The sequence below is a fragment of the Melanerpes formicivorus genome, unplaced genomic scaffold, assembly GCF_026170545.1.
Source record: "Melanerpes formicivorus ecotype bairdi unplaced genomic scaffold, bMelFor1.0.p_v2 SCAF_6, whole genome shotgun sequence".
Lineage (NCBI taxonomy): Eukaryota > Metazoa > Chordata > Aves > Piciformes > Picidae > Melanerpes > Melanerpes formicivorus.
The window spans coordinates 6,371,618-6,394,914 of NW_027142358.1; the positions used below are offsets into that span (position 1 = coordinate 6,371,618).

Below are 23,297 nucleotides of genomic sequence, written 5' to 3' on the forward strand. Positions count from 1 at the left end.
CACTCAGACAGGATGGGAACTTCTGCAAAAAGAATGGAGGTCCCTCAGTGGAAGCATCTGTTCCTTGCTGATTTAGCATAACTAGTGTCACACAGTTCATCCCCTCATATTCTATGAGACCAGACTCGGGGAGAGCTCTGGGGCAGCTGAACAGGCTAGCTTCACTTGCACCTGCTTGGGGTGTGAAAGCATCTAGGGAAATTTTCAGTAAATACCTGGGGAGGGTGGTACTTCTTTTGCTTTATTAACAGGTACTTCCCATTTTGGCTAAAAGATACGTTCAAATTCAAGATGTGACCCAAAGGATTGAGTTCACTAATGTTTTCCTACACGACGAAAGCTACATCTCCCTTCCTCTTCCTCCCGCTCCCAGCAGTCAGCCCTGTCACACCTTTCATTTGGGTTTCCCAGCTGAAAGGCTGCTAGGTGAGGAATTTAAAGCTTTGCAGAAAAATGCCAAAGGATTAATCAATATCACAACAGCTGCAGCAGTTGGTTCCTGTCAGCATAATACCAGGAAGAGACCTCTTCAAATTGTAAGGGACCTCGGTACGTGACTATGCAGTCAGTATCCAACTTAATGGGTTTAGAATAGATGCCCTGAGCATTCCTCTCTCTCTACTGGATTCACTTTCCTCATCCTGGATTGCATTTTGTCCCTTTATTTCCTCATGCAGAGACCTTCAGGAGGAAGATAAAAGCTAAGCTGCTTCCAGCAGGGTGTGAAAAGAAACCTGCCAGGCAGATTTGAGTCAGCACAGAGGAGCCCATGTCAGCCTAAACCGATGCTGTGCAGTGGGGAAATAAGAACAATTCCCTTTTTAATGCATCTTAAAACCCTGCACACACCTTCTCATATGAAGGGTGAAGAGCCAGCTGCAAGTTGCAGCAACCGCTGTTTGTGTAACTCCTCCTACATCAACTGAGGGAAGCAGTGCAGCCTGCTCTCTGCTAAAACCTGATGAAAAAGACATCTTTAGGATGTTCCCTGTGTTCCCACATAGGCTCAGACAAGACTTTTCTAAAGAGTATCTAGGAAGCTATTCACTACAGCACAAGCCCTGAGAAATTATATGCTTTTTATTGCTCACAACAGTGGTAAGGATTCACAGAGCTAGTTTTCCAGTTTCTAAGCTTAATCACATTGAAGACAGCAGGATGACTTCTGCCAAATTCAGCTCATCCCAGATCCAGTCCTACACATATTAAATAAAACTTCCATGTCCTGGTAAAGTTTCAGAGTAATTCTGCCATAGATTTAAATTACAACTAAAGGCAGCATCCACTCTCTCTCTCCCAGTTCTTTATGGCCTCTCCCTGGATCTCCTACACCCTATGTTTTTGAAGATGTCACTTACCTATTTTGAGCCCTGCAAACCACAAGATAAGAGCAGCTTTACAGGAGTGGTTTAAATCCTGCTCAGTTCTGGCTATAAATCCAAAGTAAAAGCATGTTGTTTAGTGCAGCCTTTCTGGATTTTTGTGCAAGATGACTAACAAAAGCCCAGCTCTACCTGCTGTCAACACATCAAAAGCAAAAGCATGAGCACCCCTTTGCAGTTAAATCTCACAGAGGGTCCCAGGAAATAGCAGGACTTGCCTGAGGCAGTGGTAAAACACAATCCAGTCACCTGCAGCAACCACATAAGCCTAGCTCAGGTAATCTTGTTGTGCCACAACCTTGGGTGGCCTCCACCTTATCCCCACTCACATTCAAGACTAGACTAAATTCAGATTCAATATTAAAGATTCAGATTCAAGGCTAAATTCAGATTCAATAAAGCAAACCAGAAAGGATTAGAGAGGCTGAACGCACAACCTTCCCAAGAAAAGCTGCCACAGAACATTCTGCCCACAATGCCACCTCATCAGGCTGCAAACCAAACTTGACTAGTAGGGAAGTGTCCGATGCAGTTAAGACACAAATCTAAGCCTGAAAGGCACAGCTGGTTCCCAAGTTGTCTTCATTTAGTGCTTTTAACATAGCATTGCAGAGAAAACTTCAAAGTGTTTCCTGAGGCTGGTCTGAGGCCTCCACATCATAGAATCATAGAATCGTAGAATCACTGAGGTTAGAAGAGACCTCAAATATCATCAAGTCCAACCTATCACCCAACACCTCATGACTACTAAGACCATGGCACCAAGTGCCACATCCAATCCCCTCTTGAACACCTCCAGGGATGATGACTCCACCACCTCCCTGGGCAGCCCATTCCAATGGCTAACATCTCTCTCTGTGAAGAACTTTCTCCTCACCTCCAGCCTAAACTTCCCCTGGCACAGCTTAAGACTGTGTCCTCTTGTTCTGGTGCTGGTTGCCTGGGAGAAGAGACCAACACCTTCCTGGCTACAAGCTCCCTTCAGGTAGTTGCAGACAGCAATAAGGTCTTCCCTGAGCCTCCTCTTCTCCAGGCTAAGCAATCCCAGCTACTTCAGCCTCTCCTCATAGAGCTTGTGTTCAAGGCCTCTCACCAGCCTCATTGCCCTTCATGTTGCCCCAACTGTGCTAACAGAAGCAGATATATCAAGAGCAAATAATGGGCAAGTATCAGAGATTTTTCTAAGACATTGTGTTATTTGAATTCTTTAGTTGGAAAAGAATGGAACAGGAAAATCAGCCATATTTTCCCAAACTGAAATCTCACAGGAGAAAAAAAGATCAAAAAGAAAAAGGAAAAAATCCATTTACTGATTCAAGCTAAGACATTTGATTCCAATTACTACTTTGTAGTTGAAGAAGCTTGGCTTGTTTTTGTCAGCACTAGCAAATAACCATGGCTTTTCTGTTCCAGAGTACTTCTGCATGAAAATCTTGACAGTTTTCATTTTAAAAGCTGAATTCTCAATTGAAAATTGGTGATTTCATATTTAATGTACTGCTTCAAAACAAAAACAATCATTTTCTTACCCTGAACTGAGGGAAATGTAGAATTGCCACCCCATAGGAAATGCCTACTCTTCAAACTAAGTTAAGATTTAAACATTTTGCTCTGGGGAAAAGAAATAAAAGCAATAAAGTTCCTAGTGATATTGATTCAGAAACAGCAAAAACTTACACTCAGGCATCCTTTAATCAAAATAAGGAAAACACACTTATAGTGCCAAATTAAACTGTTTCTGTTCATCAAACCAATCTCCCCCAAAATTAACTGCAAGTCATCTCAATGCTGACCTACATTTTTCTCCAGGATCACAGAGCTCACTCCAGGGAATGCAGTGAAATGTCACCCTGTCTCCTGTGGGCTAGGCTCCACACAGCCACACTGTGCTTCCCGGGACACCCCCAGGGCAGGTGTCTCTTGGGGCACCAAGCAGCTCAGCTGATTGAGAATAAGAAAAAGGGAAACCAGCCTGCAGGTCAACGTGTGAAAACAGGCCAGGCTCAATTACAACTCCCTTAAGGCAATACTAAACTTCTGGAAAATGCAATTTCAAGCTGAGCTTACACAAAACTAAATGACCTGAATAATTCAATAAACTGCTTTGGTTTTCTAGACAGAAGTAGGGATGGAGAAAGGATAACCAGAAAAAAAATATATTTTCTTTGGAAACAAGACATGCTCTGGCTCTGCAAGGCTTTCTTTAGCATTTAATCTTACACATGTGCCTCTCATATATGCCATGTCCGTATGTTTTGCCTTACAGAAACTACACTGTCAGATGAACACCCTCCTGTAAGGTATGCATGACAGAAGTGACAACCCCTGACAATTAGTTATCTTCACTGGCATATACTACAATACAAATCAAGAGTCTCTGGCACTGAGGAATCCTATTATCATGCTGTTCAGTATACTGAACCACTAAATCCCGATTTAAACACAATGGACCACTCCTCTAAAATAAGACCAGCAAGTCTCCAAGGCTGCCTAATCAAGCAGCCTTGAGTCTTGACACAACTTGGCCAGCATGAAAGTGGGGGGGAGGGGGGAAGAGGTGGGGAAAGTAACTAGAAACAGTAATCTAGATTTAATTCCATCTTGAAAACACATCTCTGAGGGGATCCCTATTGTTGGGATGATTATTAGTAATCTCCAAGATCATAAATCACAAAAGTGCTCAGAAGCAATTCAGAGTATTTGGTGGTGTAACAACCTTTCTTGCTTGTAAAATCTTACTATGAAGGAAAATTAGTTTAGCTCATTAAACCCTCCTCCAGATCCTGCCAGTTCTAACCTGGCTAAGTGCTTTGCATATACCCCACAGTGGAATATATAGTTCTGTTTCCCACAGATTAGAATGGAAGGCATTGCAGTTCCTTCAACAGGCTGACAATGAACTTCATAACAATCAAAAAGTGCCACAAAGGCAGTTATGCTCCTGTATCAGGTGACATTCATATTGAGACAGGGGAGAGATGAGCACAGCAGTCAGAGAAAGTAAATTACCATTTCAGATAGGTATCTGAAAGGCCAACACTGATCTACTTCACGAATTCATCTCCTAAGTGCACCTGCTGGATCAGCACAGAGATTAACACAACTCATCAGCAGCCCTGTCTACTTGTTTACCAAGTGTAATTGATAATGAGCAAAGGGATGAGCCCTGAGCAGGGCACAGTACAACAAAGAGCTCACAGACTTATAAATGAAAGATGAGAACTCTCCACTCACTTTCTCTGTCATACTGGGGTCTCTACCTCCTGCCTACAGACCTATATCTATCAAGTTTGCAGCCCTTTCTCCCTGCAGAACTAGCCAGGGGAATTTTGTCTCCAATATTCATCTGCATTTACCCAATCTACATGAGAACAACAGCAGCCCACATGTAAATTTAAAATGTGAGCACTCGCAGGCTGATAGAAACCAGTATTAGGAAACTGCCCACAGCTAAAGGCAACTTAGCTTAAAATGCTCTGGGACCTAAAAGCCAGCAGTGCTGCTCTATGGAGGTCCCCAGCTGTTTCTGTCTTTTGGTTTGGGTTTGTGGTTTTTTTTCCATTTGGTGTGTTTTTTTCAGGGTGGGGAGAGGTGGGGGAGTGTAGGTGCTAGGGCACAAAATTAAAGAAGAACTGATCAACAAACTTATGGAGTTCTTTGAAATGACAAATTTGCCAAGTAAGGTGGTCTTTCATATAATCTCTGTATTCAAGGCTAATTCAGGCAAAAGCAGCCAGTATTAACCTTGTTTCCCCCACATTCACACTCAGAAGATGGGAAGAGGATGGTTTACATGCTCAACATATATTTGCATTTAAGTGTATAGTTGGCTGACCTCAGCCAGAAACTAAGCACCCACCCAGACACCACTCCATCCCAGCTCCAGAAGGATAGGGGAGAGAACCAGAAAAACAAAAGTGAGAAAAACCTGTAATCACAGACAGAGTTTAATAGGAGGGGGGGATAAAGAAATAAAACCAAACAAACAACAAAACAGCAGCAAGCAGCAGATGCAAAAGCAGCCACTGCCTGCCTCCCACAGAAGACCAATGCAAAGTCAGTCTCTGAACAATGACCAGTCTGAAAAGACTACTCCGCAGTTACTGTTGCTAAGGATGATATTGTATGGAATAAAATACCTCTGTGGCCAGTCTAGGTCTGTTGTCCCAGACATGCCTCCTCCTACATACTTGATAGCCCCCATCCTACTCCTAAGGCAGGCAGAGAGAAAGAAAATCTGACACTGTGAAACACTGTTCAGCTGTAACTAAAACTTTGCTGTGTTATCAACACAGCTTTAGCTGAAAACTCAAAATGCAGCATGACACAGGCTTCTGTGAAGAAAATCAACTACTCCCCAGTAGTCCCACCAAAATCACTTCACTTAATTACACCCCTAAAATTGTATACATTCAATATGTATGATCACACTACACATCATCACACCTTGAGTACTGAGTCCAGTTCTGGGGCCCTCAGTTTAGGAAAGATATTGACTTGCTGGAACGTGTCCAGAGAAGGGCAACAAAGTTGGTGAGGAGGGGTTTGGAGCACAACCCCTATGTGGAGAGGCTGAAGGAGCTGGGGTTGCTTAGCCTGGAGAAGAGGAGGCTCAGGGGAGACCTTATTGCTGTCTATAACTACCTGAAGGGAGGTTGTAGCCAGGTGGGGGTTGGTCTCTTCTCCCGGGTGGCCAGTGCCAGAACAAGAGGACACAGTCTTAAGTTGTGCCAGGGGAGGTTTAGGCTGGATGTTAGGAAGAAGTTCTTCACAGAAAGAGTGATTGGCCATTGGAATGGGCTGCCCAGGGAGGTTGTGAAGTCATCATCACTGGAGGCGTTTAGGAAGAGACTGAATGGAGTGCATGGTGCCCTGGTTTAGTTGATTAGATTGTGTTGGATGATAGGTTGGACTCAATGATCTCAAAGGTCTCTTCCAACCTGGTTAATTCTATTCTATTCTATCATCACCCTTATTTGCCTCGGAAATCTAAGTGCAGTTGCCAGCCCTCAGTGCCATCTCCAGTTGCAAGAAGGCTATAGGATTATTACAAAGCTCCCATGCAGGGAATTTAAATTCCACAGGTGTTAACAGATTCTGCAAGCATCATTACTGTGAAACAAGACAAATAACGTCATCTTCGCTTTACTGATGAGGAACCAGAAGCAGAGAGAGATGAAGTGTTTCTCTACATAGAAACACTCAGGAAGAAGAATCCAAATCAATTTTTAAGAGTTTGATTCAATTCCCTTTGCAAATGCATCAGAAAAATAGACCACTTTGTTCTAAAAAAGTGTTTCCATGCAGGAGTTTAATGACTGAAATAATCCACTTCAATATATTCAGTTAATTTAAGCTAAAAAGCATCATCTGGAAGATGATGATGATGATGATGCTTCTGTCAGTCCAGGCTCACTCACAGTAACAGAACTACTAGCTCAAAAAAGGAACACATACACCTTAAATACCATTCTAACTTCTTTCCCTTCTCCTTTCTGCCTGGTGAGCAGAGTTGAAGAAAACATCTCCAGATAGTAGCAGTTAAGGAACAGCATGTCTAAGACATGAGAAGAAGAAAGCAGAGGTACTAACAACAAACACAGGCAAAATTCTGCCCACTGGAAATCACAGCAACACTTTTGTTACAGTAATGTGATGCCAACTTAAGAAGCAGCAATGGACATTTTCCTTTTTTTTTTTAATCTCTAGAGAGTTAAAAATGATCTGTGGGTGGCTTCAGGCAGCACAGGCAAAAGAGCCTTCTGAAATAGAAAGAGACAACTTTCAAGATCACACACAAAAGCAAAACATGTTCCCGTGAACTTGTGATCTCCAAACAGCTGAGACTCTGAAATTTGTCCTCAAAACAAGAACCAGTAACTAAAAGATATTTTTCTTTAATCCTGCTTTGCCTATATTGCTTTTCACTTTCCAGTATTAAAACTTCCACGGTATGTTCTTTCTGCCCCCTGTCCTCCCTTTTAATGTAAATCAGGCAGCAAAGTAGGAACCAAAGCTCAGAAGTCTTCCCATGGATTCCCCTGGGACACTGGAGACAGATCACATTATCTTCACAGAAGAACCCTTAGGTTGTAGGCAGCACTTTGAAATTTCCGTTTACAGGGCTTGCAGTGAATGAACAGAATCTGAAGATGGAAAAAAAAACCATAGCCACTAGAGTGGACTGTAGAAAAAGTCAGCTCTGGAAAGCCCAACTCCCTCCTCCCTCACAGTCACCAGCAGGAGCAGGACAGGACTTGTGTGTTGTTTCTCTGCTTTGGCAATTCAAGGACAAGCCCATCCTGTCAGAGAAAACCACCTGTTGGCATCAAAACAGAGACAGACACCTCTTCCACTGTCACATATTTACATTTCTGGGCCTACACAAGTCTAGAAAGGATTTTAAATCTGACATGGTCTCTTATGCTTTTGGTTTTAAATATTTTGGTGCAGGGATCATAATTTAGGATATATTCACAGGCCTGATGCACATCAAAGTCCATGCCATGGTTGTGGATGCAGCTGAATGACATCACCACCAAAGAAGTGACTAATGCCTCCAGGATTCAGAAGAGGATTTTTACTATCATGTTTTACAATAACACTCTCCTCCTCCCAAAACACAGACTCCAGTTATTACATCGATGAGCGGTATGCATAGCTTCTAGCTTTAGAGCATCTGCAAGTCAGCCACATTGCTCTTCCATGTGCACAAGACATTAAAACCTGGGTAATATCTCTCATGCAACATTTTTTCCAAGAAAAAAGAAAAAAAAAAGTAAATCCTGTTCCAGTTTCAGCAAATATACTTCCTGCATACCGACATGCTTACCTTTAGTGTGCACACATATACACAGAAACAAATTACAACCGCATTCTTAACACCTTCTTACTAAAGAAATAAAAGAAAGGATTCCAGCAGTGTTATCAGCCCTTAAAGAGCAGCTGGATTCAGTTCACAGGCTGCAGCAGAGTCCTAAACATAGCTACCAGGTCAGATCACGAAGCCTCTGTCCTCTTTGTAGGTGAAGGGGAATAAAATACAATAAGATCATTCCATAAAAGCTAAGTATTACTAGATTATTAGTCACAAAGCATCAGGAGAGAGTGCCTGGGAAAGACCTGGTGGTGAATTAGGCACCTTTAGAAGGACAGCATTAAAACACAAGAGACATTTAAGTAGAATTCCAGACCATTAGGAATAAATACACTAGAGAGAAGGGTAGAATAGAATAGAATAGAATAAACCAGGTTGGAAGAGACCTTCGAGATCATCGTGTCCAACCTATCATCCAACACCACCTAATCAACTAAACCATGTAACCAAGCACCCTGTCAAGTCTCCTCCTGGACACCTCCAGTGACAGCGACTCCACCACCTCCCCGGGCAGTCCATTCCAATGGGCAATCACTCTCTCTGTGTAAAACTTCCTCCTGACCTCCAGCCTGAACTTCCCCTGGTGCAACCTGAGACTGTGTCCTCTTGTTCTGATGCTGGCTGCCTGGGACAAGAGACCAACCTCTGCCTGTTTACAATCCCCCTTCAGGTAGTTGTAGAGAGCAATAAGCTCACCCCTGAGTCTCCTCCAGGCTAAGCAGCCCCAGCTCCCTCAGCCTCTCCTCATAGGGCTTGTGCTCCAAGACACACCAATACTACAAGCAGCTTGTGAGCAGCACTTTGTCAGAGAAGCTAGAGACAGAAAAGACCCCTCAGGTTATCTGACCCACCACCCTGACGAGGCACAGCTGTGCTCCACAGAATCTTTCCAGCTCTTCATATGGCCTTGCTGCACATAAACACACATTCCCACCAGAAAAGACATCTAGATTGCCTAAAGTAACAGAAGTCTGAGCTTTATCTCTGTGTAACTCAGTTAAACATAAATACAATCTCTCCTGGCAGGTACTGATATGATTTAAAGGTCTCCTATCATACATTATAAGAGGCGATAGCAAAGAACTCGTAATTTATTTTTATTGATTCAGCAACCCATGCTGGATCATATCTCCCAGTTCTTCCCCTTTGCTGAGAAGCCTCCACCAAAGCCCTGGGAAATTTAATTTTATCTTTGTGTGTGTCCCTCCCCCCCCCCCCCGCCTTTCATCTGCCTTTAAAGCTGTCATGTGCACATCTCCACCTAAGTTTAAGAAGAAAAAGAGCCCCCAGTTACTTTGCCAGCTCTGTTCTTATTCCGGTTATCTCTTGGTATCATCTGCAAATCAGCAGATTTTGTGCAGCAATTTAACTCAGTGGAGTCACATGCCTGATGAGGGCCATTTAAAGCTTCTGACCTGAGCAGAAGGAATGACTTGAACTCCAAGTGTGGGTACACTACCTTCAAAGTTGTCACTTAAAAAAAAATCATCATTTAAAAATAAATAAATACATAAATAAAAGTTGACAGAAGGTAAAGCAGCACAGGTAATACAGCACAGCTCTTTGAGATGCTAGAAACTGCCAGGATGGGTGAGGATTTCCTATGAGGGCTGAAGGCAAGACTGTTTCCATAAAGGAAACTAAACTTGTGAGGCATTTCATGCTTAAGCCATTTCTGAGAGAGAGATAAACAAGCCCACATGAAGCTGATTTTTCAAGAAAATTGAGACTGCCACTTCAGACTCCAGGCTCTGCTCACTCCTCTCTCTCTCCCCTTTCCCATATATGTGTATAGGTATTACTGATCTCCCTTAGATTCCAATTAGCCTCTCAAATAATGGTCACTGAATAGAGCATGGGCTAAGAGATTCTTTCTCTCTCCACAGACAGTTGATGGACTAGATACTTGTAGAAGTCCTTTCTGTCCTCATGTCTGACTCAAACATTGACTTGGTCATATGAAAATACCTCACTGCTAGCTCAAGAGAACAGCAGCAGGGAATGAGGTGCCATGCCAAAGAAACGCTTCTGTTATGCACTCTAAAGTAAAAAGCCTTGTCTTCAACAAGACAGCAAGAGAAGGGTGCTGGAGAAGACACCATGTCAATAGTGCAGTCTGGTCACTGGCCTGGCACTCAGAGAAGGGAAGGATGTCAGAGCTTCCTCACTATTCCCAGCTTGAATAGCAGGGAGATCAATCTGTGACAGCGGTGTTGTTCTGAGACAGTATTATTCTATTTTTAATAAGATTACTTTGAGACAACATCCTTCTCCCTCCAGTGGAACCAGCTCATGATTTGGAGTTTCACAGACACTACCATGAAACAAAAGATGTACCAGTTGGGACATCCCTTTCTCACAACAGCCTAGGGAAATAAGGATTGTTGTAGATTGCCAGGTTTTGACAAGTGCAGGCACAGAGGGGAAAAAGGCAAAATGCACAAATTGTACTGTTATGGTTACTGCCAGGTACCAAAGTCAAACACTTAGATATTTTTTTTCAGCCCTCTCACATTTCCTACCTAACCTTGACTGTCTGAACACCATTAGTATAAACTCAGGATTTAATAATAATGATTCTTTAAATATACTTAGGTGTTCATATATATAATGAAATAGTAGGGGAAGAGAAATAAGAGAATCAACACAGGATGAAGCAGATGAAAATAAAAGTGGTCGTTTCAAATATACAAGTGTGTATCATAGGCAAATTGGGTCAGTCAGGCTGAGCAGGTACCATCAGATTGGAAAGTGCTGGAGGCAAGAGCCAAGCATGAGTTAAGGCCCTCCACAGCCAAAAGGTCAGAAGCAATAGTTTGAGTGCTAACTAGCCAATTAACATATTTTTTACATTATTATAGATCCAACAAAGATTAAATGAGCTGATTACCTTATATATTAAGGTAATAAAATCGTGGTCTGTCCAACTGGCTATACTCTTCTGACCTTGAGCCTATGTTTATGCAGGAGTTCCTCTATGCAGATGCCCAAGCCTGCTTTGAAACTTAGTGGCTCAGCTGTGGTAAGGTCAAACTCTGCCCAAGCAGCTCTGTTTCTTACTGTTATTCCTTTGAAGCAATCTCTACTCTTGATTTTAATAATCTTTCTTATATGTAATTTCATTTTTATTCCATATTCATCTGTGCACCTCTTACATCATCACTACAGTGCCTGTACTCCTTGTGCCATAACTACCTGGCTTTTAGAAGTAGTAGTATTTGTATCATATCACTAAGTAGCTAAGCAGTATTATTTTCAGCTCTTTCTATGAAAACATTCTCTGTTTGCAAATTCTTTTATTTGTTTCTGTGCAGAGCATCTCCTTGCTCATGTCAAACACCCCTGCAGCCCTGATGTGATCGCCTTTGAAGGGCCTAATCATGCAGGCTTCCATGAAATCTCGCTCAATAGGTATTTCCAGAAACTGAGCTGGTAATTATTCCTCTGTGTACACCCATCAGATTGAGCCAACAAGATGGAACATCCTCCTTCATCTTCACCAACTTCTGTTCTTCCTATGGAGTCCAGGGGAACAGGTATGCTAACAGCAAACAGGTCTGTGCAAGACACTAGAAAAATCTTCTGATAACATGCACCAAAACAGAGGATTGAGAATTCTTAAGTTCAAGATTCAGCTTCTCCCTTCTTTATGAGACATCCAAGCTTGCACACCATCCCCTCTAGAAAGTAGCCCTAAGTATTACAGGGCCAGAGCTGCTTGAGTTCTACCTGATAACCCAAAGAAATATGAGAGTCAGCTGATGGACATTCACCATAGACAGGTTCTGTGGGTTTCAGCTCTGTCTCCAACTGACATTTAACTACCTCAGATTGCAGCTACATTGGCAAGAAAGAATCAACATGACCTGTATCACAAAAGCCTGTAAATAACCTCACCCAGAGATAAAGCAATCTCCTAGCAAGCGTGAGAAGGTCTCATACTGCCTGCCTAACAGAAGGAGCATGTTTTATCTTCTTTCAGGCTTGGCCAATGGCTTCAAAACTGTGAATTCAAGGGACTAATGGGATTCCTCCTGCCAGCTGAAAGAGTAGGCACTTAAAATGCCCTACCATGGGAACCTAGCTTTCTTCAGGCAGCAAGAGGTTAAAATAGTTACACTACATTGGCCCTAGGATATACCCAAGACTCCAAAGGGAGTGTAAAGGCAGAAGAGGGATCTGAACTCCCAATTCTAAGCTCCAGTTTGTCATGCAAACCAGACAAATTATCTTCCAAAGCTATCAGGTATCAGTTCAGTGCCTGCCAAGGAAATAAAAGCTTTAGAAGAAAGACACAGATAGCACAAAATGAACTTTTTTCCCTCATCTGAGTATTTCCGACAGACAGGTAAAAGATATTTGCTTAAAATCTGACCCTGTGGGAAGCAGGGAGGGGAGAAATAAAACCTATAAAAATCTTCCTTTCTGCACCACTCTGCCCCCTTCTCTCCCCCCCCCGCCCCCCCCCCCCCAAAAAAAAAAATTTCCTCTGAAGGACAGGTACCAACCTCAGGGCAGGGGGAAGGGGGAAGGGGCAGGGAGCAGGAAAGCAAAGGTCTGGGATTACAATAAAATCCTAACTCTTCATGGTGGCCCAAAATTGTAATTTTGGAGAACAAATTATGAAAAAAAAATGTCCCATTAATCTGCTTTTGAGCTCTGTAAGAAAGAAAATGTATTTTTCCCACTTAAGAAATACCTTGTGCTAAAGTCTGCATGGGGAGATGTGGAACAGTGCAGTTAAAGCTGTCAAAGGCAATTTTTCTTACAGACTTAAGTGTTCCGTTACTTTAAAAAAAGCAGCTGAGAAAAATAGAGGAACTTGAATTCAAATCCCCTTTAATGCAACATTATGGCTGAGAATTTCAAAGCTGTAAAAGTTAGAAGCTCAGAAGTACAGATTCTGTATTATGCACATGGATTGTACAAAAGAAGCAAATCACCACTGCAGAAATCCAAAGCACTATTACAGATCTGCAGCCCTTTCAGGGTTGTTTGGAGCCCAGGGACTGTTGGTCAGATGAAAATACCTGCCTGCAGCTCCACACTGGAGCAGAAAACTTTCAGAAGGCTGGACCTTCTGAGATAGAAACACAGAATCATTTTGATTGGAAAGAAACCACTAATATCATTGAGTCCAACCATCAACCTAAGACCACTATTGCCATTAAATCATGTCCCCAAATTGCATGCATACATATATTTTGAACACTTCTAGGCATGGTGACTCCACCACCTCCCTGCGCAGCTCATTCCAATTCTTGACCACCCTTTCAGTAAAAAGCATATAATTCCTAATATTCAGTCCACGCTACTCTGGTGCAATTTGGAGGCCATTTCCTCTCATACTATCATTTGATACTAGAGAGAAGAGACCAACACTCACCTCACTACGACCTCCTCTCAGGTAGCTGCAGAGAGCAAAATTGTCTCCCCACAGTCCCCTCAGCCAATTCTCACAAGACTTGGTCTCCAGACCCTTCACCAGCTTTGCTGCCCTTCTCTGGACAGTCTCCAGCTACAAAATGAGAGGCCCAAAGCTGAACACAGTATTTGAGGTATAGCTCTGCCATCACCTGCATATTCTCTCTACACCATCTCAAAATCTGGAAGTTGAAAAAGGAGAAGAGACAGAGCCTTACTTTTTATAAAAATACTCTGTAGGTCTGCAGGGTCTCCAGATGACCTTCAGGGAGTCTCACGTACACAGGCTGTAGGGTTGTCTTGCACACTGCACTGAAACACCAAAAACATTCCCACCACCACAGAAGGGCTCAAAACTGCATGAATAGTCCCTCTGACTATTGGAATGATCTCAATTGAGAACCAGAAGTATCACAAAACTTCCAAAAATCCCTCTGCTCCTTGAAGAACATAGCAAGAAATGGCTGTACAGTGAGAAAGAGGAAATGCAAACTGACTGAACAAGATCAGTAATAGTCATTATGAAAGGCCTGTGATAGCTGTGTTCTGCTCTTTACTGTCTCAAGAGCCCTGGATTTTCATTGCAATAATCTCTTCTCTCCCCCAGCATTCACACCACATGGGTCTGTCTTCATGAAGGACTTCAGAGACTCCCTGATCCCTTGTCATTCCTTGCCAGTCTTTCTAGTATCTGGTATGGCTATGAAATAAATCCCAAGACTCACACCTGCTCTGAAGTGACAATATGAGCTGGAGACGGGCCAGGCACACTAGCTTGTGCTGTTTTACTAGAGCCTGAACTAGAAAGGAGCAATAGTCCCTAGTTGTCTCTGGATGGCATTAAGGACAATGCTCATCTGAAAGTGAAATTCAACCCCATTCTCATGTGACATACAAGAAAAAAATCTTAAACAAAGGCACTAGGAATTAAATTTGCCAATACCTCTTCAGGTGAAGCCAGGTCACCTCCACAGGTTCCAGTGCAAGTTCTCTCTCTGTACTGTGATCCTTCCTTGAACAAACCCACTCTAAATGTCATATAATGGCTTAAAATTCACTATTAAGACTCATTCTAATAATCACAGTAGCCTCCAAAGGAGAGGGCTATAACATAAGCTAGACCCAAAAGTCTCCTATTCTGCTTTTGTAACTGAAGTTCATGATGACCTGCTCCAAAGGGAGAATCAAGTTCAAAAAACAAACATCAACATGCTTTCCATGAGTAAACATTGAGCTGGAGATGAGATGATAGAGGTCTGGATGTTACCAGCAGCTGAAGCACAATACGAATCTGAGGGTTGATACAAGCCAATAGTATCAGGGTAACAACTCTGTAAAGGTTCTTTGTCTTAGCTGGTAAGACACACACAGAGGAAAAGGTGAGCAGCAGCAGGTCTTTTAACTAGCTGTGACAGACTTAAAGAACAAATCTAAAGACCTGGTTTGCCCTTGAATTTTATGACCGCCCTTTCAAAATGGTGATCATCTTAAACTACTTCTTATGAAGCACCTTCCAAACAGAAGTATTTCTCTGAGCCTTTTTACTGCAAAGCTGACAGCAAGTGCTCCAAAGATAATCTTCAGTAAACCTAGTTAATTGAACAGTGTAATGTCCAGAGGAGGGCACCAAGGCTGGGGAACAGCCTGGAGAATACGTCTTATGAAGAGCAACTGAAGGAGCTGGGGCTAATTAGTTTGGAAAAGAGAAGGCTGAGGGGACACCTCATTCCTGTCTACAATTACCTAAAAGGGCATTGTAGAGAGGCTGGTGCTGGTCTCTTCTCACAGGTAATTAGTGATAGAACAAGAGGGAATGGCCTCAAGCCATTTGGTAGGTTTAGATCAGAAATAAGGAAAAATATTTTCACAGGCAGAGTGGTCAGGCATTGGAATGCGCTGCTCAGGGAGGTGGTTGAGTCACCAACCCTGGGTATGTTTAAAGGTCATATGGATGTGATGCTTGGGGATATGGTTTAGAGGTGAACTTTGTAGAGTAGGGTTATCGGTTGGACTTGGCAATCCTGAGGGTCTTTTCCAACCTGAACATTTCTATGATTCTGTGTATTAAATCCACATACACAGCACAGCAGAATGAAGGTACTCTACCCTCTAGCTGTAGGACATCTAGCCTTTCAAAAGGCTCTCCAGTAATTACAGGCCTGTCCTGTAAGTACACCAGCACAAAACTGATTCCAACAGCCTCACAGATCCCCCATGAGTCTACTGCAGTCAGAGAAGGTCTCATTAGAAAACTGACTCTATGACAAACACGCATCAGGGGCTCAGCCTTGAACCAAGCTGTCAAAGCACCACAGTCTTCCAGTGCATCATAAGAGCAGTCTCTTTGCTCAACAGAGTTTGCTTCTCTCACAGATTGTTGCATTTTATTTTTCTTAAAGCCCTGGCTCTTGGAGGCCAGTAATGACTGAAAACAAAACAACAGAAGAAAACACGCCCAAGCTCAGTTCCCACTTTTCTGAAATCAGAGGGTGACTTTTATAACACACTAAGAACTCCAATATACTTCCCAGAACACTTGTGACCGTTTTAGGCTGTGCCTTTAAGAAAGGGACAGTTGCTGGAACACTCTGGCTGAATGTTTTGGTATTAAGATGAAAACAAGGTATTCTAAATTAATTTCATTGGTAGATTGGGGGTGGGGGAGAACTGAACTTTCTCTCACCACCACAACACTCACATACATTTCATATGGTTTGTGTTTGGGGTTTGTTTGTTTGTTTCTTTTTGTTGTGAATTTGTTGTTGTGGGAACTTTTTTTAGAAAAAAAAAAAAGGGAAAATGGGAGGAAAGGGCAAGGAAAAATAAAGAAAGGGCAAGGGCAAGGAAAAATAAAGAAAGGGCAAGGAAAAATAAAGAAAGGGCAAGGAAAAGGAAAGAAAGGGCAAGGAAAAGGAAAGAAAGGGCAAGGAAAAGGAAAGAAAGGGCAAGGAAAAGGAAAGAAAGGGCAAGGAAAAGGAAAGAAAGGGCAAGGAAAAGGAAAGAAAGGGCAAGGAAAAGAAAGGACACCAGGTTAGAAGAGACCTTTGAGATTATTGTGTCCAACCTATCATCTAACACCATCTAATGAACTAACCATGGCACCAAGCACCCCATCAAGCTAGGTTGTGAAGGTTTGTTTGATTGTTTGGGGCTGCTTTGTTTGTTTGCTTTTAAAACATGGATGTTTTAACAGGCAACCATCTAGCTACATATCTGTTTCCAACTATAGACTCAGCTACATAATGGCTTCAAACACAATTGTGTTACTTTTTTTTTTCTGCCCCCAAGAAAGAAGACAGAAAATTGACTCCAGATGTTTCAGATGCCTCAGATTAGAAGTGCTACAGTCAAAATAGCACAGAGCACACTTAAAGAGCTATTGCTTGCACTTGCAGGTGCCATGAGCCCTTCACATCCAAGAACACTAGATTTATAGTCAAACATAAAGGAAAAATAAACCCAACTTGATTCACACGCTCTTACATCACGGGAACAAGGAGTATTTTTAGAGCAACAGCTTAGCAGTCACAGCACGCGTGGCATTCTTGATTAAACAAGAGATCCACACGAACATAATAAACCTGTAATTTTATTGGCCAAGCACTATGGAAACAGTTTAGAATACATGGATTGCAATGTTAGGCAAACTGCAGCTCATGTATAACACCCATGAATTACAGCAGTTTGGCAATGAGACAACCGGTTGCTTCTCACGGCCTTTAGTAACGCTCATCCACATCTTCACAGCACAATAGGAATTAGAGATGCAAAAGGCCTGTTAGCTCATCCTGAAAATACAAGATTGTTCCCTCTGGGATAATTGCTAACACTCTGTCCAAAGCAGATTTAAAGCTGTAAAGCAAGGTAGACTCTTTAGCAAGTTTATTCTAAGTGGCTGAGAACTCAGCTCCGTAAAGTTTTTTCTAGATGTTTAATTTAGATGTTTCCTCTCTTTAAAAAGGTTAAAGCTAGTCCAAGGAGCCTGGTTGCCTTTGGATTCCCCTCTAGGCAGTCAAGACAGGGGAAAAGCTGGTGCCTTTTTGCTTCAAAGCAGCAGGATATAGCAGACTGACCTTTGTCTAGCCACCTTCACAAATGGTTCTCCCCTCCAGCCAGCTAGACCTTGCCAAGTGAACAGTACCCTTCAGAGCCACCCTCTGCGCACTAGACTGGTATGTAGACTCACAGCCCCCTTTCCACCTGAGAAGTTCTTGGCCATACATGCATATATGGATTTCACTCTAAATATGCATTGAGCAAATTAGATCTTCCAGCTCACATTCCATTATGTTTACATACACTGCATCCACTTGAAGCATGTCTCAATGGGAACATGTGGCAACAGGCTAGCCCAAAGACTGGCAGTGCTTGTGCAAGGGACAGTAACTCTGTGCCCTGTACTAGGGCAGTGGCTCTGACACAAGGCTTTGTCTAGTTAAATGTCCTAGTTCCAAATACCAAGCTGTGTTTCCACCGCTCAGTAAATCTCCATGCACTACACCAGCCCCTTTGAGAGTTCAGAATTAACAGAGAATTAATATGCTCATGAGAAGAACTCAGGTGTACTTGGGAGGAAGGAAGAGGATTAGGAGATCTGCAGATACAGGAATCATAACAAGTACAGCACAATCCAAGCAAAATCCAAAGTCTTACCAATGTCACAGTCCAGCACCCAACACAATGTCATCTTGCTTCCTGCCCAGGAGAGTCAATAATGCCACCATGAGAAATTTGCATGTAAAGGTATAAACAATGATATTCATCACTAATTAGAACTCCAAGAGATCCAAAGTGTTGAAACCAAAAGCCTTCATCCTGTACTTGTTAGGTCAGTAAAAATTATCATTTGCTTTAAAAAGAAACACAAATAGATGAGATGGTGGAATGATTTTCCACATTTTGAGACAGAGCTGGAACTCAAGAGAAAGTAATTCTCAACCCCAAGCAGCCCATAAAAAGCCCTTCCCAACTGTAACAATGGTTACCAGCACATCTGAGCTCATTACACTGTCCTAGGAAGGCAAGACTCAAAAGGATAACATTTTATCAAGAGCAATCCACTCAACATCACATGTACCCACTACCCTGCACATCTCAAAACACTTCTCAATTACTCTGAACAAACTTCAGACCTTCATTGCAAAGCAATTCAAACAAACAACATTCCATTAAAAAGAAAAAAAAAAGCACCATAGGATGACAGGAAAAAAAAAGTCAAGGGCACTGACACTGTCCCCCATCCTTGCAATAATGAGGAATCTGAGAAATGCCAAGATGACTGTCTGAAGCGGGCACAATGAGCAGTAAACCATGTCACACTTGGCATCTCTCTGCTCCCTAGCTGAATGAGGAGATACCTTTTAAACATTCTGCTATTTTAACATGCTTTCCAAAATGCATTTTCAGAATAAGAATTGTCAAGTGTTTGGCTTGTATTAGGGTTGTCAGGCACAGATCAGGGCACCCAGAGAAATAAGATGTGTAAAGAACAAGAGAAGACCTAGCAATTCTCTGCTACAGACCTCCCCTGCTCTACTCACAAAGTGACCATGGTACAGTGAAGACTAATGCTTATATATCTAACATGGTACTATAAAATCCTTCAGGATGGAAATAGCAAAGAAGCAGCAATTGATTATTTCTGCCACAAGAAAAGTATATAGTTTGAGGATGCAAGAGAAAGTTCTTTACAACCTGAAGAATTGCCTTCCTTTTGGGAAAGACGAACCACACATAATGGCAGAAGAAAATCTCTGGAAGTAGTAGCAGAAAAAGACATTAGAAGTAGCAATCACCATGTCAGACACACTACACTGCAGGGAAAGGGAAGAATGGCCAGATAATGAAATTACAGAGCATTGAAAATGTCAAAGAGCGACAGTGTTCTGCCATCATTCATGGGTTATATGAGGCATTAGCATGCTGATATCCCATTCCAATGACAAAGATGGCAACATGAACAGTAAATAGTCCAAAATGAATCTGTTGCTGAGACCAGGAATTTAATGAAACGGGGAGACAAGCAGAAAATGACTCCTACTTTCACTCTGCAGCCTTCAAAATGGAAGCTGCTTGGCCTGTTCAGAAACAGTAATAGCTGAGGGATGCATTATTTGACTTCCTTTATCTATGACTCCCTATACTTAGGAGTCTTCATTACAAAAAGGAGTATCAAGTCTCACTCACAAGCACCAACCTTGTTTGCAACAAGTGAAACACAAGCTGCACCAAAGAAATTTCCAGTGAGGTACAGAGGGGGCAGAAAGAAGTCTTTCACAATTAAGATGATCAGGTGATACATTAGGGGCCCACAGAACTTGAGGGCTCACTGTTCTTGGTGGTATTCAGAACTTGACTGGACAATGTTGAGGATTGGCTTAGGGAAAAAGGACACGGGTCCCAGGAGCATCAGTGCAATTTAGGCCTTGAAGGACTTTCTGTGGAAAATATAGCAATGGAGTAGGAGTTGTGGAAAAGTGCTGATTGCCTGGTATGCTAAGGTCAAGATGCCCCTGAGAAGAGACAAACAAGATAAGGAGGAGGCGAGATCTGGGAAGAAGAGCAATTAGACTGAGTAGAAAAAAACACAGAGTAGTGAAATAAACAAATGTAACCTTTTAGAGATAAACCAATAGCATGTGTTAAATTAGAATAGAATTAACTATGCATAAGATAAGACTATAAATAATGAAGTATGGAACAATAAAGTTGGATGATTTCTACCACTCACATTGAGTCTTGTCATCCCAGTCACCGTTCCCGTCAGGACAAGGCTCTTGGAAACTTGATCTAACATCACAGCTTGATACAGCCTTGAATCAAGAAGCTGATCTGAAATGGAGCTGGACCAGAAGGCAGAACTGCAGAGCTCCACCTTTCCCCCAGTCTAAATCACTCTATGATTTAACAAGTTCTGCTCCCTTCAAACAGGAACAGCATTGATCAGTATGAGTAGCACAAGCAATAGCACAGCAGTAGAGTCAGAGTACTCTGTGTCTATCATGCAATGCACATTTCTAACTTGCTTAAGATAATTGGTCACTATTTTTAAAAAATAATTAAAAAAAAAAATCTTCTACCACCATTCCTCCTATAAAAAGGACCCCAAAAATAGACAAGTCAAGTCAGTCAGAAAGTAGAGTCCATTTGTGGAAACCCAATTCTGGTAACAGCAGTCTACTGGGTTGTAACACAGCTTGGGATGAACACAAATAAACAGACAGGTCCTAGACAGCTCCCTGTGGAGCCAACATGTGTATCCTTACACATGCCCTCCAGACAGGGCAACCCAGCAGGGCAGGGCAGCACCATCCCAGCAGTACCACACAGAACAGCCAAGGCTGTGCTAGGACCATTTCCTCTGCAGAATTAGACTGTAGCAGAAATTCTGCATTGTACCCTAAAATTCAAAATTCTGAGATTCTTCCTAGGTCTGATACAGCAATAGTCCAATTTTCAGAAGCCTAACATAATAAACTCTCCTATTAGAGGGCTGGGAGCAAGATGTCTTCAAAAGGTCTGATAAGGTCAGAGCTAAGCAGCAATTGATAAGGCAATATGGCCCCCACCCTGATTTCTTGCAGGGTTTGGATCTTCTGTTTCAAAAGCATATTTGAGAGCAAAGTTCACCTACATTTAATCAGGAACCTGTCTCTGAAATATAAAGAGGAAAACAACAACAATAACAAATAATAAACAGGGACACCTCAGGATCTCAGGTTGTGATAGGACTAGAGGGAATGGAATGAAGCTGGAGGTGGGAAGATTCAGGCTGGATGTGAGGAGGAGATTCTTCACCATGAGAGTGGTGAAGCCCTGGAATGGGTTGTCCAGGGAGGTGGTTGAGGCCCCATCCCTGGAAGTGTTTAAGACCAGGCTGGATGAGACTCTGGCCAGCTTGATCTAGTATGGGGTGTCCCTGCCCATGGCAGGGAGGTTGGAACTAGATGATCCTTGTGGTCCCTTCCAACCCTGATTGATACTATGGTACTATGAAATAAAACATAGGAAAAGAAACCCTTGGAAGCATTACCTCTTATCACATACAGTATGTGTCTCTGTCTCCCTGCTGGCCATGTCACATTCAATGCTACAGTTCTCAAAGGTTGCTGAAATTCAGCCTGCTAAAGGTGTGCAACAACTGAGGCCTTTCAAATTGTTTATGCTCAGTAAGCATGAGTATCCGGACATCTGTGCACAGGTGTGACTAACTGAGAGATGTATAAAGACAAAAGACTCATCCCTATAGATTTCAGGAAGGCTAAGTTTTCACTACAGTTTGTTGGTAGCCAGCTCGCAGACAATAAACTTAACCAGCCTGTGCATCAATAAATCTTTCCACTCACAGGACCATCTTTCTTCTGCATCATTCTTCTGCTCCTACTCAAGTGTTTGTTTGCATCATGCCTGAAAGTAAAGTTTACCTGCCGCCCAAGTAAGGTGTGGATACTCACGCATTCTTAAATACAATCATTTTACTCATTACAAGGGCATCATCATCTCTCTCCACTGAGCTGCTGCCATGGATCATGTGGCAAAAGCAGCCTTGGAGGTGTGTAGATGGATGTCCAACCATTGCAAGCTTCATGGTCATACAGCCACTCACTTATGGAGATCTATGGACAGACAGTACAGACCTTGGCAATGTCTTTGTGACTCAAAGCCCATCACACAGCAGAACAAATGAACGATAGCCGGCTTTGAACTGCAGCAGACACTCCTAATTATACCTGAAATGTCTCCCAGCAACATCCAGGACTGGCTGAGATAGCACTTACCTGTCAAAACACATTGTAAACAGCAAACTGCATGCTTTGAATTTAGAAGCAGTTTCACATTCTGTCTATTGCAACTCACTGCCCCCTCTACAGGAATCGCTTCTGAGATCTGGGTAACACACAGATTTGTTGGTGTGACTTGCATCATAAAATGGTTGAGGCTGGAAGAGAGCTTTGAGATCAAGAGAGCCCACCATCCCACCACTACTGCTAAGCTTATAGGGGCCTTGCAGTGACTGCCCAATGGAGGGCACTGTAAGAAGAGGACTCTGTGCTGAGACTGAACAAGGTGAGTTTGTTTTTAAAGTCAGATCACATTTTGCTAATGTGCACTTGAAGTCATCAAGATGCTGCACAACTCAAGACTACTCTGGGACTGCCCTGCAAGGAATGTAGTGCCTAGATACGCAGGCTGGACACTGCAAACATGCAATAACACAGTGCGTGGATCATTTCAAGTTCTTTCTAAAAGCTGTCATTAGGGGAGGGATGGGAAGTCCCACCACACCATGTTTGATTTCTTACAACGATGTCCTCAGTCATCTTCCAAATGAACCCCTGAGGTACACCACCAGTCTTCTGCTAGTTAGTAGTATTGCTATCCTGCACAAAGCCGTTGGATGCCCAGCCCATTGGGGCTGTAGTGACTGGCTGACTTCACAGTAACATCAGAGAGCAATCTGGACAGTGCACATCTACAGCCTTAGATGGAGGGGATGTGGCAGAGAATGCCAAAAACAAGGGGGGATTTCACAGTGCACTGCTACATTACATTTCAAAGTCAGGAATGAGCTCTGGCAACAGGCATCTGAGCACCTGAGTCTAGCATCTTAAAGA

At 42.6% G+C, this 23,297-nt stretch overlaps 1 protein-coding gene across 1 annotated transcript in view; it reads right to left on the minus strand.

Annotated features, from left to right (window-relative positions):
- Positions 1-23,297, minus strand: part of SORCS3 (sortilin related VPS10 domain containing receptor 3) — a 317,082-nt gene that overhangs the window by 221,877 nt on the left and 71,908 nt on the right. The gene's annotated exons all lie outside the window — the stretch shown is intronic.